This window comes from Acipenser ruthenus, unplaced genomic scaffold (assembly GCF_902713425.1).
Source record: "Acipenser ruthenus unplaced genomic scaffold, fAciRut3.2 maternal haplotype, whole genome shotgun sequence".
Lineage (NCBI taxonomy): Eukaryota > Metazoa > Chordata > Actinopteri > Acipenseriformes > Acipenseridae > Acipenser > Acipenser ruthenus.
The window spans coordinates 24,729-39,570 of record NW_026708681.1 but is presented as its reverse complement, the minus strand read 5'-3'; the positions used below and the strand labels follow the sequence as shown (position 1 = coordinate 39,570).

General features: G+C 45.3%; 6 non-coding genes across 6 annotated transcripts; 2 read left to right on the top strand and 4 right to left on the bottom strand.

Moving 5' to 3' along the window:
* The first annotated feature begins 2,147 nt into the window (after positions 1–2,147).
* On the top strand, positions 2,148–2,353 carry LOC131735401 (small nucleolar RNA U3). Its single transcript, XR_009327533.1, has one exon. It is a non-coding gene; the product is annotated as a small nucleolar RNA U3 (small nucleolar RNA).
* A 716-nt stretch (positions 2,354–3,069) lies between these two features.
* trnal-caa (transfer RNA leucine (anticodon CAA)) lies at positions 3,070–3,180 on the bottom strand. The gene is made up of 2 exons: positions 3,143–3,180; positions 3,070–3,115 (listed from the first exon to the last, which is right to left on the bottom strand). It is a non-coding gene; the product is annotated as a tRNA-Leu (tRNA).
* Positions 3,181–3,527: 347 nt separating this feature from the next.
* Positions 3,528–3,600, bottom strand: trnak-cuu (transfer RNA lysine (anticodon CUU)). The gene has a single exon. It is a non-coding gene; the product is annotated as a tRNA-Lys (tRNA).
* A 2,144-nt stretch (positions 3,601–5,744) lies between these two features.
* Positions 5,745–5,950, top strand: LOC131735404 (small nucleolar RNA U3). Its single transcript, XR_009327536.1, has one exon. It is a non-coding gene; the product is annotated as a small nucleolar RNA U3 (small nucleolar RNA).
* Positions 5,951–6,666: 716 nt separating this feature from the next.
* Positions 6,667–6,777, bottom strand: trnal-caa (transfer RNA leucine (anticodon CAA)). Its single transcript has 2 exons — positions 6,740–6,777; positions 6,667–6,712 (listed from the first exon to the last, which is right to left on the bottom strand). It is a non-coding gene; the product is annotated as a tRNA-Leu (tRNA).
* Positions 6,778–7,124: 347 nt separating this feature from the next.
* Positions 7,125–7,197, bottom strand: trnak-cuu (transfer RNA lysine (anticodon CUU)). The gene has a single exon. It is a non-coding gene; the product is annotated as a tRNA-Lys (tRNA).
* Positions 7,198–14,842: the final 7,645 nt, after the last annotated feature.

The window sequence follows — 14,842 nt, the reverse complement described above, 5'->3', positions numbered from 1 at the left end:
CGGGCTGTCGGGAGAAAGTTTCTTTCTTTGAGGCGGGGTGAGAGAGGAAGTACCGACAGGTGCGTGGGACCTGAGATTCGGTGTGCTGCTGCTGTAGATGAGTGTTCTGGAGACGCGCTGTGTCTGTGTCTGCGGAGTTACAGCCGTGTGAGTATATTCCAAAAGTAAAGTGTTGGATAATTCGAGAGCTAGTCTGTTGAATAAAGCTCTGAGACGTGTGGTTTAATCCCGGTCTCATCAATTTTGTTTTGTTAGATTAAAAGTGTTCCAGCAGCAGGAAAATGTCCCCACACCTTTTGGTTCTGTTTACTTATGCTACACCGCTGCTAAACCTGAACGTTGCTGCTAATTATCTTAACTAAACTTGTATTGTTGTTGAATTGCTCTAATATAGTTAAACCTGTAATGTTGCAGCTAACGTTCCCTAATACTGTTAAAACTTGTGTGTATTAACAATCTGGCTTTTGTTGTTGTACCCTTGCTGCGAAGAGCTGTTTCCAATCACCTAGCACTCTTAAAGAGAAGTGTAATCGCTGCTATATGTTGGTCTAATACCCCATGCTTTTAAAATGTGGCTATTGGCTGGCTTTATTCAATTTCCCCTCCTTGTTTTTAGTACAACTTTAATACATTTTATTGTTAGTTATTTGAACTGATTTATGTGAATCATGGATCATTGTAATAAAGCTTTGTGAATTGTTATTCTGCCTTTGTCATTCTGTTGTCATTCCTATTCCAAACCTTTTAATTAATTTTTAGTAGTGTCGGTATTAGGACTCTCACTGGGTGTCACTGGGTGTGGCTGCTACAATCCCATATAGAATGCGACAAAACAGGTCGCCCTCCTTCATATAAACAGAAAAAGAATAAGTACACACACACACGAGTTGATTTACTGCAGCGTCAGACATCGGAGGTTCAGCAGTGTACTGCAATGTTGAGAAAAGACGTGTCTAATTCAGGATGGTTGAGCGAGCTATGGCGCTGCGTTCAGATCACAGTTACCCTGGAAGCGTGGGTTCGAATTCCATTTCTGACAGCTCTGTTTGTTCATTAACCACTCAGCCACGGCTACATGCTCTCACGGTTTTCCGTGAAAACAGCCGTATTATTGTCAAAAGAAGCAAACGACACCCGCAGTAATGCTGCAGATGGCAGTATAGGCTAAATAATGAACCCAAGTCAAATGCCTTTGTTGAAACTCTATCAGATTTGTACAAGTCAAGCACACGTGGGAAATAATAATACCATATCCTTTCTGCCAACGTTCATAATAATGAATACATCCTTATTTCAAAATACGTAGCTATTTAACTGATCTTTTCAAAACACCCATACACAAAAGCCTTATTTCTACTGAAAAACTAACTTGCTTCATGGCTGCTGCTACAGCACTCGGGCACGTTGTGCCTAGCGTTAGCGGACATAGGAGATAAGAAGACCTACAAAATATCACGCGCTGCAGTTTTTCAGTCCGGGGATTATTACAAATTAGCAGACTGTGCATTAAAATACACATGCATGGTGGGCGTCTCTGTTACAAAGAATTGTCACACTTTGTATTTATCTCCATAATGCGCCGGGACAAAATACGCAGATACTTTAAAATTATTTGGAGAATGCGGGCATCGATCCCGCTACTTCTCGCATGCTAAGCGAGCGCTCTACCATTTGAGCTAATTCCCCTTTAATGGTGCCAGGGATTCTCATAGGCTTCATCGCAGCTTGATACGAGCAAATCAGATTGTCAGTTGTTTTTTATTTTTATTTTGGCAATGTAGTCTGTGATTGCAAATTTTAAAAAAAATAATTTAATTAACTAAATAGCAAGTATTTCGACTAGAGGTATGTTTTCAATTTCTTTAAAAAGTAGTCTCAGCTCGTTTATTCAGTCGCTTAGAAATCCACAATCTGTGTCCCGATGCAGCAGCGCTGTGTGCTGTGGCTCGAGCTTGTTTGACGAGGCAGACGATGCAAAAATGCCAATACTTGCTTTTGTATCACACGACAAACTTAAGGTATGCTTTAACGGCTTGGCTGTCTCGAGTTAGTTTGTATTGTTAATGTAACACCTCGTTGTTGCCCAGTCATTGTTTCATATGAAGTAGAGCTTGCCAGTTGGGGGCGACGGTCTGCTAATAAAAGTTAAGACTATATTTGCAAGGATCATTTCTAGAATGAAACACGTTTTGAAGGGATTGGTCTCGGTATCCACCAGGAGGAGTGGCAGTGTTTTCTTCTGAGCACCGAGCTGACAATGAGTGTTGTTATCGGGAACCTACTCGCTGCAAGGAATGACCACTTCAATCTTCAGTCGGGGGTTGCTGAAGGAAGGGGACACATTTTGAGTGTGTATCTCATTCCGGTAGAAACGTAGAAAAAAGAAACCATCAAGCCCACAATTGTTCAGTTGTTTAAATCAATAACCACATTTAAATTGATCATTGCTAATGTCAAAACAATTTAAGAACACTTTAAATAGGGCTTGACTAATATAAAAATATAGCAATGTCTTTTGCACTACGCAGGACTAGATTGAGTTTAAAATAGATATTACATCTGAAAATAACTTGTGCTTACCCCCACTTACAAGGAAGCTGTCAACCTTTGTATTCGTCCTCATAACGTGTTAGAAAATGTAAACAGCAGTTGGAGAATACCGAAGTCGATCATCCTAGCATGTTAAACGAGGGCATTTCTCATGTAAGCTACTTCCACTAATAGATCGTTTATACTGTTCTCAATGGTCCGCATCCCAGCCTGAGACCACGATCCAGTGGCAGTCGGAGATGTTTTTCAAAGTAATATGTTATTTGAAATATTAAAACAATCTTTAGTTAAATAACACATGTTTCTACACAAAATATTTTTCAGTGACTTCGACAAGAAGCCAGTTTACAACAAAAATGCAATCTGTGTTAGGAACGCTATTTTAGTCCGATTTAAAATGGAAATGAAAATGGTATTGAGTGCTGACAAGAGTTTGGTATCAGCTGTTGATTTCCTTGAAACAATCTTTTATAGTAAAATGAACAAATTGATTCATTTAAAAAATAAGTAAAAGTGAACTGTCAGGAGCGGGATTTGAACCCACGCCTCCATTCGGAGACCGGAACACACAATTCTTTGGAAAGACAGCGTCCTTGAGTCTGGCGCCTTAGACCACTCGGCCATTCTGACAAGCTGCGTTTGCTTTAGTAGAAAACCGCATTATTTCATTTCAGCACAGACTAGGGTTGTCTATTGTATCAAGGCCCGATTGGGTTTATTACGCACATACTAACTTGCTCCATGAATGATGTAATGACAAGTGTAAAAAAAGAATCAGATTGAAGCCAACCCACGAAAGTAAGATTCTTTATTTCAATATCGGTATAGCTTTAAAGGATGCACGCATTTTACAATAGCAATTGCTATATGACAATGACCAATAAGTAATTGTGTTGCAATACTTTATACAATGTGAACAGAATCAGACATTGCTCCGTTGCCTCGAAGAAACATCTACAATTTGTATTTAAAAAGGACGCCCAACGTGGGGCTCGAACCCACGACCCTGAGATTAAGAGTCTCATGCTCTACCGACTGAGCTAGCCGGGCTGTCGGGAGAAAGTTTCTTTCTTTGAGGTGGGGTGAGAGAGGAAGTACCGACAGGTGCGTGGGACCTGAGATTCGGTGTGCTGCTGCTGTAGATGAGTGTTCTGGAGACGCGCTGTGTCTGTGTCTGCGGTGTTACAGCCGTGTGAGTATATTCCAAAAGTAAAGTGTTGGATAATTCGAGAGCTAGTCTGTTGAATAAAGCTCTGAGACGTGTGGTTAAATCCCGGTCTCATCAATTTTGTTTTGTTAGATTAAAAGTGTTCCAGCAGCAGGTAAATGTCCCCACACCTTTTGGTTCTGTTTACTTATGCTACACCGCTGCTAAACCTGAACGTTGCTGCTAATTATCTTAACTAAACTTGTATTGTTGTTGAATTGCTCTAATATAGTTAAACCTGTAATGTTGCAGCTAACGTTCCCTAATACTGTTAAAACTTGTGTGTATTAACAATCTGGCTTTTGTTGTTGTACCCTTGCTGCGAAGAGCTGTTTCCAATCACCTAGCACTCTTAAAGAGAAGTGTAATCGCTGCTATATGTTGGTCTAATACCCCATGCTTTTAAAATGTGGCTATTGGCTGGCTTTATTCAATTTCCCCTCCTTGTTTTTAGTACAACTTTAATACATTGTATTGTTAGTTATTTGAACTGATTTATGTGACTCATGGATCATTGTAATAAAGCTTTGTGAATTGTTATTCTGCCTTTGTCATTCTGTTGTCATTCCTATTCCAAACCTTTTAATTAATTTTTAGTAGTGTCGGTATTAGGACTCTCACTGGGTGTCACTGGGTGTGGCTGCTACAATCCCATATAGAATGCGACAAAACAGGTCACCCTCCTTCATATAAACAGAAAAAGAATAAGTACACACACACACACACGAGTTGATTTACTGCAGCGTCAGACATCGGAGGTTCAGCAGTGTACTGCAATGTTGTGAAAAGACGTGTCTAATTCAGGATGGTTGAGCGAGCTATGGCGCTGCGTTCAGATCACAGTTACCCTGGAAGCGTGGGTTCGAATTCCATTTCTGACAGCTCTGTTTGTTCATTAACCACTCAGCCACGGCTACATGCTCTCACGGTTTTCCGTGAAAACAGCCGTATTATTGTCAAAAGAAGCAAACGACACCCGCAGTAATGCTGCAGATGGCAGTATAGGCTAAATAATGAACCCAAGTCAAATGCCTTTGTTGAAACTCTATCAGATTTGTACAAGTCAAGCACACGTGGGAAATAATAATACCATATCCTTTCTGCCAACGTTCATAATAATGAATACATCCTTATTTCAAAATACGTAGCTATTTAACTGATCTTTTCAAAACACCCATACACAAAAGCCTTATTTCTACTGAAAAACTAACTTGCTTCATGGCTGCTGCTACAGCACTCGGGCACGTTGTGCCTAGCGTTAGCGGACATAGGAGATAAGAGGACCTACAAAATATCACGCGCTGCAGTTTTTCAGTCCGGGGATTATTACAAATTAGCAGACTGTGCATTAAAATACACATGCATGGTGGGCGTCTCTGTTACAAAGAATTGTCACACTTTGTATTTATCTCCATAATGCGCCGGGACAAAATACGCAGATACTTTAAAATTATTTGGAGAATGCGGGCATCGATCCCGCTACTTCTCGCATGCTAAGCGAGCGCTCTACCATTTGAGCTAATTCCCCTTTAATTGTGCCAGGGATTCTCATAGGCTTCATCGCAGCTTGATACGAGCAAATCAGATTGTCAGTTGTTTTTTATTTTTATTTTGGCAATGTAGTCTGTGATTGCAAATTTTAAAAAATAATTTAATTAACTAATAAGCAAGTATTTCGACTAGAGGTATGTTTTCAATTTCTTTAAAAAGTAGTCTCAGCTCGTTTATTCAGTCGCTTAGAAATCCACAATCTGTGTCCCGATGCAGCAGCGCTGTGTGCTGTGGCTCGAGCTTGTTTGACGAGGCAGACGATGCAAAAATGCCAATACTTGCTTTTGTATCACACGACAAACTTAAGGTATGCTTTAACGGCTTGGCTGTCTCGGGTTAGTTTGTATTGTTAATGTAACACCTCGTTGTTGCCCAGTCATTGTTTCATATGAAGTAGAGCTTGCCAGTTGGGGGCGACGGTCTGCTAATAAAAGTTAAGACTATAATTGCAAGGATCATTTCTAGAATGAAACACGTTTTGAAGGGATTGGTCTCGGTATCCACCAGGAGGAGTGGCAGTGTTTTCTTCTGAGCACCGAGCTGACAATGAGTGTTGTTATCGGGAACCTACTCGCTGCAAGGAATGACCACTTCAATCTTCAGTCGGGGGTTGCTGAAGGAAGGGGACACATTTTGAGTGTGTATCTCTTTCCGGTAGAAACGTAGAAAAAAGAAACCATCAAGCCCACAATTGTTCAGTTGTTTAAATCAATAACCACATTTAAATTGATCATTGCTAATGTCAAAACAATTTAAGAACACTTTAAATAGGGCTTGACTAATATAAAAATATAGCAATGTCTTTTGCACTACGCAGGACTAGATTGAGTTTAAAATAGATATTACATCTGAAAATAACTTGTGCTTACCCCCACTTACAAGGAAGCTGTCAACCTTTGTATTCGTCCTCATAACGTGTTAGAAAATGTAAACAGCAGTTGGAGAATACCGAAGTCGATCATCCTAGCATGTTAAACGAGGGCATTTCTCATGTAAGCTACTTCCACTAATAGATCGTTTATACTGTTCTCAATGGTCCGCATCCCAGCCTGAGACCACGATCCAGTGGCAGTCGGAGATGTTTTTCAAAGTAATATGTTATTTGAAATATTAAAACAATCTTTAGTTAAATAACACATGTTTCTACACAAAATATTTTTCAGTGACTTCGACAAGAAGCCAGTTTACAACAAAAATGCAATCTGTGTTAGGAACGCTATTTTAGTCCGATTTAAAATGGAAATGAAAATGGTATTGAGTGCTGACAAGAGTTTGGTATCAGCTGTTGATTTCCTTGAAACAATCTTTTATAGTAAAATGAACAAATTGATTCATTTAAAAAATAAGTAAAAGTGAACTGTCAGAAGTGGGATTTGAACCCACGCCTCCATTCGGAGACCAGAACACACAATTCTTTGGAAAGACAGCGTCCTTGAGTCTGGCGCCTTAGACCACTCGGCCATTCTGACAAGCTGCGTTTGCTTTAGTAGAAAACCGCATTATTTCATTTCAGCACAGACTAGGGTTGTCTATTGTATCAAGGCCCGATTGGGTTTATTACGCACATACTAACTTGCTCCATGAATGATGTAATGACAAGTGTAAAAAAAGAAACAGATTGAAGCCAACCCACGAAAGTAAGATTCTTTATTTCAATATCGGTATAGCTTTAAAGGATGCACGCATTTTACAATAGCAATTGCTATATGACAATGACCAATAAGTAATTGTGTTGCAATACTTTATACAATGTGAACAGAATCAGACATTGCTCCGTTGCCTCGAAGAAACATCTACAATTTGTATTTAAAAAGGACGCCCAACGTGGGGCTCGAACCCACGACCCTGAGATTAAGAGTCTCATGCTCTACCGACTGAGCTAGCCGGGCTGTCGGGAGAAAGTTTCTTTCTTTGAGGCGGGGTGAGAGAGGAAGTACCGACAGGTGCGTGGGACCTGAGATTCGGTGTGCTGCTGCTGTAGATGAGTGTTCTGGAGACGTGCTGTGTCTGTGTCTGCGGTGTTACAGCCGTGTGAGTATATTCCAAAAGTAAAGTGTTGGATAATTCGAGAGCTAGTCTGTTGAATAAAGCTCTGAGACGTGTGGTTAAATCCCGGTCTCATCAATTTTGTTTTGTTAGATTAAAAGTGTTCCAGCAGCAGGTAAATGTCCCCACACCTTTTGTTTCTGTTTACTTATGCTACAGCGCTGCTAAACCTGAACGTTGCTGCTAATTATCTTAACTAAACTTGTATTGCTGTTGAATTGGTCTAATATAGTTAAACCTGTAATGTTGCAGCTAACGTTCCCTAATACTGTTAAAACTTGTGTGTATTAACAATCTGGCTTTTGTTGTTGTACCCTTGCTGCGAAGAGCTGTTTCCAATCACCTAGCACTCTTAAAGAGAAGTGTAATCGCTGCTATATGTTGGTCTAATACCCCATGCTTTTAAAATGTGGCAATTGGCTGGCTTTATTCAATTTCCCCTTCTTGTTTTTAGTACAACTTTAATACATTGTATTGTTAGTTATTTGAACTGATTTATGTGACTCATGGATCATTGTAATAAAGCTTTGTGAATTGTTATTCTGCCTTTGTCATTCTGTTGTCATTCCTATTCCAAACCTTTTAATTAATTTTTAGTAGTGTCGGTATTAGGACTCTCACTGGGTGTCACTGGGTGTGGCTGCTACAATCCCATATAGAATGCGACAAAACAGGTCACCCTCCTTCATATAAACAGAAAAAGAATAAGTACACACACACACACACGAGTTGATTTACTGCAGCGTCAGACATCGGAGGTTCAGCAGTGTACTGCAATGTTGTGAAAAGACGTGTCTAATTCAGGATGGTTGAGCGAGCTATGGCGCTGCGTTCAGATCACAGTTACCCTGGAAGCGTGGGTTCGAATTCCATTTCTGACAGCTCTGTTTGTTCATTAACCACTCAGCCACGGCTACATGCTCTCACGGTTTTCCGTGAAAACAGCCGTATTATTGTCAAAAGAAGCAAACGACACCCTGTGACAGAGTTGACCGATGGTGTGGTGCAAAATGACAGACTCCAGTCCTTTTCCAATTAAGCGCTTGGGTTTTATTTCCTTAAAAACCGGTTACCAAACGCACTCAAAAATAATAGGGACAAATAAACAATAGGGCCGCCGGGGTACACAACGATGTGTAACCCGACAACATAAAGAGAAACGGGGTTGCAGTCCCAAATAAACAAACAACAAAAACAGTCTGTCTTCCTTTTGTAATCCAGGAACGGGAAAACACGGGGGGTAACAAAACCAGCACTTCCGGGTAGTCGCTCCGCCGTCGTAATCCCGGAGCGTCCCGTTAGTGCTCTAAAATACAAAGAACAGATGGGTTAGCAAAAGTCCACACAGCAAAGACGACCCGTCTTCAAAAACCCTTCCTCTGTTTCCCTGCTCGTTTCTCTCTCTCTCTCTCTCTCTCTCTCTCTCTCTCTCTCTCTCTCTGTCTCACACGCACTGTACCTTGCCAGAAGGAACAGAACCCCGGGCCACGCCCCCTTTTGTACGCCCCGTCCCGTCCCCATTGGTCAGCGAGGGCAACCGCCGTCAGCCAATGCGTGATTGCCACTGCGCTTCCCGACCGGGTCTGTGACGTTGCGCACCGTGGCTCTGCCTGCTCCTCCTCCCCAGTGCCCTCACCGGTCGGAAGGGAGATCTAAAACAAGAATTCACTCTCTCTTTGTCACATATCCCACCGCTCAGAGTGGAGCCGAAGGAACACTCGGCCAAACCTACCAACCCCATTACTCCCCCCTCCCGGGAAAAATAATCCGCATTTTGGTGATCTTTCCCTGCACGATGTACCATACGATACATGTAAGGCTGCAATGCCAAATACCACCGAGTTATCCGGGCATTGCTATCCTTCATAGTGCTTAACCATCTGAGTGGGGCGTGGTCTGTGACTAGATCAAATGAATGTCCCAGTAAGTAATATCTGAGGGAGTGAGTCGCCCATTTAATGGCCAAGCACTCCTTCTCTACAACCGAGTAATTGCGCTCCCTAGGAAGCATTTTTTTGCTGATGTAAAGAATGGGATGCTCCACCCCGTTAACCCTCTGGGACAAGACCGCCCCCAAACCAACCTCTGACGCGTCAGTATGGAGGAGGAATCTCTTGCTAAAGTCTGGTAATATTAGCGCAGGAGCCTGGCACAGTTTGCGCTTAATGGTCTCAAACGCTCCCTGACACTCTTCTGACCACTTGACTAAATTTGGCGCACTTTTCTTAGTGAGGTTCACCAGAGGATCGACCACGGTGGCATACTCGGGGATAAAGCGGCGGTAATAACCGGCCAATCCTAACAGTGACCTCACCTGGGATTTAGTTTTGGGGACCGCCGCGTCCACCAAAGCCTGGACTTTGGTGGCTACGGGTTTCACCTGTCCGTTTCCCATGATAAATCCTAAGTACTGAGTTTCAGATTTCGCAAACGCACATTTTTTTAGGTTGGCTGTCAGCCGGGCAGCCCTCAGAGACTGAAGGACGGCTGTAAGTCGAATTACATGCTCTCTCCAGGTGGAGCTATATATCACCACATCGTCAATATAAGCTGCTGCATACTCACGATGGGGATGTAACACCTCGTCCATCAGTCTCTGAAAGGCGGCGGGCGCACCATGTAACCCAAACGGCATGGTTTTAAAATGGAACAGACCATCCGGAGTTGAAAATGCCGTTTTTTCACATGAATCGCGGGTTAAAGGGATCTGCCAATATCCCTTCGTCAGGTCCAAAGTTGAGATAAACCCGGCCGTCCCCAGTCGGTCGAGAAGTTCGTCGATCCGAGGCATGGGGTAGGCGTCGAACTTGGCGATAGCATTGACCTTTCGAAAATCGACACAGAAGCGATTAGTGCCGTCCTTCTTGGCCACTATAACAATAGGACTGCACCACTCGCTTCTGGAAGGCTCAATGACCCCAAGTTCAAGCATCGCCCTCACCTCGTTCTGGACGCCACTCCGCCGGCTTTCTGGGATCCGGTAGGGCCTCTCCCGAACAGTGACCCCTGGCGGAGTAATAACAGCATATTTGGTAAGGTTAGTTCTGCCGGGCACGTCAGAAAACACATCCCCAAATTTCCCAATCAACTTACGCAATTCTACTTGCTGATCTGGAAGTAACTGTTTCCCCATTGAAATCTGGCTGGGGCTAGGGGTCTCTATACAGGGTCCTAAGTCATCCTCCATCTCGCCTGGGGCTATGAATAAGACCTCCCTTGCCTTCCAGGGCTTTAACAAATTGACATGATAGATTTCTGTTTTATTTCGGCGATCGGGCTGTCTAATTTCATAATTCACTAATCCTATGGCCCGTATCACCTCATATGGCCCCTGCCATTTAGCACACAGTTTCGATTCCAATGATGGAAGAAGCAGCATTACTTTATCTCCTGGCCGAAAGGTTCGAATTCGTGCATTGGTATTGTAATGCCGCTGTTGCCGATGTTGAGCCGATCTGAGATTGTCCTGAGCCAGTCGACCAATTAAATCAAGGCGATCACGCAGTAGGAGCACATGCTGCACTACATTTTTAGAGGAGCCCTTGTGTTCTTCCCAACCTTCTCTCAACAGGTCGAGGATGCCCCGTGGCTGCCGGCCATATAATAGCTCGAAGGGGGAAAATCCCGTTGAGCTCTGAGGCACCTCTCTCACTGCGAAGAGCAGGTAAGGAAGAAGGGTAGCCCAATGTTTCTGCTCCTGACTCACAAACCGTTTCAACATTTGCTTCAATGTTTGGTTAAAACGTTCCACCAGCCCATCCGTTTGGGGATGATAAACGGATGTCCTAATGGGACGTATTTTTAGAATTTTGTACACCTGCTGTAGCGTTTTCGACAAGAAGTTTGTTCCATGATCAGTCAATATTTCTTTTGGGATCCCTACCCTAGCCATAATCTGACTTAACTCTTTCGCAATTGCAATGGCACTAGTGGACCGCAACGGAACTGCTTCCGGGTACCGCGTTGCATAATCCACCATCACTAATATGTGCGTGTACCCGGAATCAGAAGGCAGCACTGGCCCAACTATGTCCATTGCAACGCGTTCAAAGGGAGTGGAGATAATAGGCAGTGGGACCAGAGGGGCGGGGCGCACTCGACCCGGTGCTACTCTCTGACATTCTGGGCAGCTAGCTACATATTTCGCCACTTCGGTGTAGAGCCCTGCCCAGTAAAATCGAGCCAGTATTCGGTCCCTCGTCTTGTCCACGCCAAGATGTCCTGCAAAGGGGACGTCATGCGCCAGCCTCATGACCTCTGGTCGACAGGACGGGGGAACCATCAACTGTTTGACAGGCTGTCCTGTGCCCGGGGCTGGGTTTACTCTATAAAGCAAGTGCCCCTCTACCACGAAATGGGGATATACCAGCGTCCCAATGCCGTCAACATCCTTACCCTCAATAGACCGGACCTGTTCCCAAGCGTGCACCAGTGTGGGGTCGTTGTTCTGCTCCCACACTAGGTCCGCGCTTGAGGCCCACACGTCCGGGATATTGACAGGGGCTGGAGCAGTCTCTACCCTCGAGGGTCCAGTAACCTCGCCCGTCCGGTCACACTGCGTTCCGACTCCCTTCGATTGACGTTTGGGACCATCAGCACCTTCTCCCGCCAGACCCCAACCGTGTCTTATCGATGCGCCTTCCCACTTTTCCTTCCGTCTCTCCTTGCGTGTTTTTCTAGGACGAAAAAGTGGAGAAAACAGCTCTGTATGGAAGGGAAAAACAGTACCAATTACTTCCCTTCCCCGGGGGTCTGCCGTGTCTACACGTGTGGTCGAGGCTGCCGATATTTTCACTAAATCTTTATATTGCGGCCAGTCTCGACCCAGAATAACTGGATGTGGCAACTTTTCGGCCACCCCCACTACTAGGTGGCGCTTTATCGGGCCTACCGATAAATATACTTTTAGAGTGGGGTATGTCGCCGTATCCCCATGGATACAGGAGATTGCCACCTGGCCTTGTGGCTGCCACGACATACCGCCAAGGAGAGCTGTTCGAATTAAAGTTTGCTCACACCCTGTGTCCACTAATGCGTGGGTGTTCACATTCCCCAATACAACATCAACTATACACGGGCCCTCCCGACCATTTCCCCATTTCCTACCTGTCTCAGACGCCAGGTGACACGCAGCCACGTCGCACTCCATGGCCGCCGGGCAGTATCTGGCAATGTGTCCCGGCTGCTGGCACCTAAAACAGACGGGTGGGGCAGAGGGTAAAGGCGGTACATATTTGTCCCGCTGCTGGTATGACAGCGGGGCAGGGGGAACCATTCTACCCCAGCTGGGGGCCAACCTCTGCCTCCATTGTAAGGGGGCCGGGTGGCCCGACGGGGCCGGTGATCTGACGGCCCTGGGTCCGGGAAAAGGGTTCGACGGCGGTCCTTTGGCAGCGGAGGGAGGGGGGCAGTCCAGCAGGGTGGTTCGGGCGGACACCAGGGAGTCCTCGTAGTTCTCGGCTAACGCCACGGCCTGCTCTAGCGTCGTGGGGTTATGCCGGCGTACCCATGCCTGCGTCTCAGCCCCGACCACATGGCAGAATTGTTCCATCACAATGGCCTCCCCCATCTGAATCCCGGTTTTCTGACTGGGGTTCAGCCATTGCGCCATGTGGTCGCATAATTGCTGGGCTACCACCCTGGGCCGGGTGTTGGGGGGTCGCCGGAACTCCCGGAATCTGACCCGATGAGTCTCCCCCGTGATATTGAGACGGCGGAGGATAGCCTGCTTAACCAGGTCATACTGGGCGGCATCGTCGTCAGTCATGGCCCGGTACGCTGCTTGTGCTTCCCCGATCAAGCAGGGACCAAGTTGGCTCGCCCAGTACTCCCGGGGCCATGCTGCAGTGGTAGCCAACCGTTCAAAGGCTACAAGGTAGGCCTCCGGGTCATCCTCCACCGTCATTTTCTGGGCCCGGGCCTTCGGGGCAACCAGCACGGGGCCCGTCGCCGCTGACGTCATCCCCATCCCCACCCTCTCGATAAGAGCCGTGTATCTCTCCTCCCTCCTCCGTTCCTCAGCCTCCCTCCGGCTGTCCAACGCCTCCAGGATCGCCGACAAAGTGGTTGGGTCCATCCCACTCTGACACCACGTGTGACAGAGTTGACCGATGGTGTGGTGCAAAATGACAGACTCCAGTCCTTTTCCAATTAAGCGCTTGGGTTTTATTTCCTTAAAAACCGGTTACCAAACGCACTCAAAAATAATAGGGACAAATAAACAATAGGGCCGCCGGGGTACACAACGATGTGTAACCCGACAACATAAAGAGAAACGGGGTTGCAGTCCCAAATAAACAAACAACAAAAACAGTCTGTCTTCCTTTTGTAATCCAGGAACGGGAAAACACGGGGGGGTAACAAAACCAGCACTTCCGGGTAGTCGCTCCGCCGTCGTAATCCCGGAGCGTCCCGTTAGTGCTCTAAAATACAAAGAACAGATGGGTTAGCAAAAGTCCACACAGCAAAGACGACCCGTCTTCAAAAACCCTTCCTCTGTTTCCCTGCTCGTTTCTCTCTCTCTCTCTCTCTCTCTCTCTCTCTCTCTCTCTCTCTCTGTCTCACACGCACTGTACCTTGCCAGAAGGAACAGAACCCCGGGCCACGCCCCCTTTTGTACGCCCCGTCCCGTCCCCATTGGTCAGCGAGGGCAACCGCCGTCAGCCAATGCGTGATTGCCACTGCGCTTCCCGACCGGGTCTGTGACGTTGCGCACCGTGGCTCTGCCTGCTCCTCCTCCCCAGTGCCCTCACCGGTCGGAAGGGAGATCTAAAACAAGAATTCACTCTCTCTTTGTCACACACCCGCAGTAATGCTGCAGATGGCAGTATAGGCTAAATAATGAACCCAAGTCAAATGCCTTTGTTGAAACTCTATCAGATTTGTACAAGTCAAGCACACGTGGGAAATAATAATACCATATCCTTTCTGCCAACGTTCATAATAATGAATACATCCTTATTTCAAAATACATAGCTATTTAACTGATCTTTTCAAAACACCCATACACAAAAGCCTTATTTCTACTGAAAAACTAACTTGCTTCATGGCTGCTGCTACAGCACTCGGGCACGTTGTGCCTAGCGTTAGCAGACATAGGAGATAAGAAGACCTACAAAATATCACGCGCTGCAGTTTTTCAGTCCGGGGATTATTACAAATTAGCAGACTGTGCATTAAAATTCACATGCATGGTGGGCGTCTCTGTTACAAAGAATTGTCACACTTTGTATTTATCTCCATAATGCGCCGGGACAAAATACGCAGATACTTTAAAATTATTTGGAGAATGCGGGCATCGATCCCGCTACTTCTCGCATGCTAAGCGAGCGCTCTACCATTTGAGCTAATTCCCCTTTAAGGGTGCCAGGGATTCTCATAGGCTTCATCGCAGCTTGATACGAGCAAATCAGATTGTCAGTTGTTTTTTATTTTTATTTTGGCAATGTAGTCTGTGATTGCAAATTTAAAAAAATAATTTAATTAACT